Source organism: Neophocaena asiaeorientalis, unplaced genomic scaffold (genome assembly GCF_003031525.2).
Source record: "Neophocaena asiaeorientalis asiaeorientalis breed wild unplaced genomic scaffold, Neophocaena_asiaeorientalis_V1.1 scaffold204, whole genome shotgun sequence".
Classification (NCBI taxonomy): domain Eukaryota; kingdom Metazoa; phylum Chordata; class Mammalia; order Artiodactyla; family Phocoenidae; genus Neophocaena; species Neophocaena asiaeorientalis.
In genome coordinates, this window is record NW_020173922.1 from 6474366 (window position 1) to 6477821 (window position 3456).

The window sequence follows — 3456 nt, forward strand, 5'->3', positions numbered from 1 at the left end:
CCATTCTCTGCCTCTGTTGTCTCTCCGCTGCCCTCTCTTTCACTATCATCTCCTTCCTTACCTCGGTCAATGTGCCTTGGAGATGTGTGGGTCAGTGTGACCGACTCCTCAAGGTTAAGGGGAAGTCATACGGCCCTGACCTGGTGATTCAGGACCATGGAGAGCATCACACCGGGGAGAGGCCCTCTCCTGAACCAAACCAAAAAAAGAACTAGGATAGCCGGCAAGAGAGCGAGAGCTGGTGAGGTGGAGGTAAGGGAGAGGTGGTGGGGAAAGGTTTGGACATAGGGGAGGGTCATTCCCAGCCTGGCTCTCCTAGGCTGGGTGACTCCTAACTGGGACCTAGACTGGTTGCTGCCCTGGACAAAGTCCCCCACAACCCAACCAAGGAGAGGGGGATGGGGAGAGGAAGGGGCAGCCTGTGCTCTGGGCTGTACAGTTCTGGATGGAGCACAGCCCTTGCTAGGAAGCTCTGGGAGCCTTTGTGTGTCGAGTGCAAAACTAAACACATGAGCAGATTATGGTTTGGGGTTTGGGGTCTGTTTGTTGTTTTTTTTTTGTTTTTTAACAAAAATACAAGGGAACAAATCCACACTTTTATTTATTTACTTTTCAGTAAGTTTAAATCCTTGAAGGGTACAGCATCACACGGATTCTGTGTCCAATGGCCTTAGCAGGAAGGTTGCTTCGGAATTTGGCACGAACCATGCCACTGTTTCCATGAGCACGAGTTATCTTTCCCCAGATTACTCTGGTTTTGTTAGGTTTTCCACCAGGAGTTACTGTGTTGTTCTTTGCTTTGCACATGTAAGCACATCTCTTGCCTAGATAGAATTCAGTTTCATCTCGAGCATATACACCTTCAATTTTCAGGAGAGCTGTGTGCTCCCTCTGGTTCCATAGACCCCGCTTATAGCCAGCAAAAATGGCCTTGGACCACAGCCTTCCAGACATATTTGTCGTTTTAGAAGTCCTGTTCCCAGCAGGCCGGAGCACCCATTCTCGGAGGTCAGGGGACCAGCACCATCACTCCCGTATCTCCTCCATCCTGTCCTCCCTGTTGCTGGAATCCATAGAAATCATTAGCTGGTAGAGCCTCGGAGCCGCACCAGCATCACATGAGAAGAATATAGCCGAGCCAACCCCACTTATTTGCCCCCCTGTTTGTTTTTTTTTATTTTTCTTGATAAAGTACACATAACATAAAAACCATTCTTAAGTGTACAGTTCAGTGAAATTAAATACGTTCAGATTATGTATTTTCTTCAAGAGAATGGAGTGACGCTTGGGCAGATGCTGGGGACGCTGTGTAGGGTGCGTAACATGTGCACGGAGAGAAGAGGATAGTTACAACCCTACAGACGAGGGGGTACCCAAGGGTAGGGGAAGTAGGAGCTAGGGACCAGGGTCCCGTTAGGCCTGTTCATTCTGGTAGCTGCAGGCTGTGAGAAGCGGGTCAGGCAGAGACTTCCCTGGCTCCAGCTCAGGACAAATGGGACCTAGGAGTCTCCTCTTCCCTCCAGCAACTCCCTGAAGTCAGATTTCGGGAGCAGTCCAGATGTTCAGGGGGGATTCAGAAAAGTGGAGCAGATGGGCCCTGGGATTCCTGTGGAGGCTGGGGGAGGAGGGCAGCAGCTGGAGGATGTGCTGGGGCACGTGCTAGAGCTGAGCTTGGCTCCAGTGTGTGCTGGGGCATGTGCCACAGGGTGCACCTAGGATGTGGGTCTTGGGCAGATCGCAGGCTAGGTCAAGTGGCCCTTGGTGCTTGCCATGTACTGGCTACTAAGATCTGTCCTAAGCTCTCTCTGGCTGTGGCAGCGCCTGAGGGGTGTACCCTGTCTGCCGCGTGCTGTGCCAGGATACAGAAGTGAGCAAGAGAGACCCTGCCCCTGCTCCTGAGGAGCTCCGTCTTTCCCCCAATGCAGGGCTTTGGCTCAAACCCAGGGGACCCATCCCTCCTCCCTGAGTCCAGAGTGGCCACTCCTTACGGGCTAGAAGAGGAAAGCCTTGCTCAGAGGCTTGAGTGAGATGGCCCAAGGTGTCCCCTCACTTTCTACCCCAGGAGCCCACAGCTCATCTTTCCATCCAGAGCCCCAGTCCCTGGCCATGTCATCCCTGATGGTCCCTGCAGTTTCTGTGGCCCTTGGGAAGGTGTGGAGCAAGGCAAAAGGCCAGAATCTAGAACTGGTGTCTGTGCCTGCCTGCCCCATGGACTCAAGGGCCCAGCAGCTTTTATTACCTACGCCCACTTCACTGCATCTAGCTATGGTCCGCTCACCACCCTTACACCAGCCTGGGAGAATGGTCACAAGCCCCACTTGGTAGGTGAGCACATTGAGGTGCAGAGAAGTAAAACCACTTGTTGAAGGCATACCACTCCAACAGGACCAGGATTTGAATCTAAGTTTGCATGACTGTTTTTCTACAGTTCCTCCTCTAAGTAAGGGGGTCGTGCAGGCCCTGCACACCAGCCAGTTGTGTAGCTCTGGACAAATAAGTGCCTTTTCCTGGTTGGACCTCTATTTCTTCATTTATAAAGTGAAGAGCTCTAAATAGGATTATCTTGAAGAGCCTGTCCCGGGCTTCCCTGGTGGCGCAGTGGTTAAGAATCTGCCTGCCAGTGCAGGGGACACAGGTTCGAGCCCTGGTCTGGGAAGATCCCACGTGCCGCCGAGCAAGTAAGCCCGTGCGCCACAACTACTGAGCCCGTGTGCCACAACTACTGAGCCTGCGCTCTAGAGCCCGTGCTCCGCAACGAGAGAAGCCACAGCAATGAGAAGCCCGTGGGCACCGCAACGAAGAGTAGCCCCTGCTTGCCCAGAGACCCAATGCAGCCAAAAATAAATAAATTAAAATAAATAAATTAAAAAGAGAAAAAAGAAGAGCCTGTCCCATTCTGCTATCCTGTGATGTCACACCCACCCACAGCACTGGGAAAGGGGGCAGTGGGTACAGACGGTGTACTGATGGTACTCTAGCTGAGCACAAGGCGGTGACCAGGCCCTCACACCCGCCAGACCCTTGGGACATCCAGGATATCGAGACGCTCTGCAGTGCGGGCTCCTCTGCAGGCTATACTGGCGGAGTTGGAGTGGAGTCTGGTGGGGCTGGGGGTGGCAAGTCCCCGAGTCCACCCCTGCCTGAAGGGGAGAGAGAGCAGAGGGAGGTCTGGGGTAGAGAGTAGGGCTGGCTGGGCAGGCCAGAGCCAGGTGGGCAGAGCAGAGCAAGGCTCACAGCTCCAGGGCTTCACAAATGGATTTTGCTGAAATGGAAATTTCCACCCATCCCTGAAATGAGCCTGGCAGTGAGGCCAGCTCTGGCAGGGCTGCGGCAGCTGGGGACGAAAACAGGGACAAAAGCCAAACTGTGGAAGCCCCTCAGATCCATGCACCCCTCCCCACACCACCCATGCCCGCCCCTCCTCCGCTCCTCTCCCCTGCTCATGTCCTCCAGATA

General features: G+C 53.8%; 1 pseudogene; it reads right to left on the reverse strand.

The window, feature by feature from the left end:
- Positions 1-582: 582 nt before the first annotated feature.
- Positions 583-1130, reverse strand: LOC112404419 (60S ribosomal protein L35a pseudogene; annotated as a pseudogene).
- Between the last annotated feature and the right edge of the window lie 2326 nt (positions 1131-3456).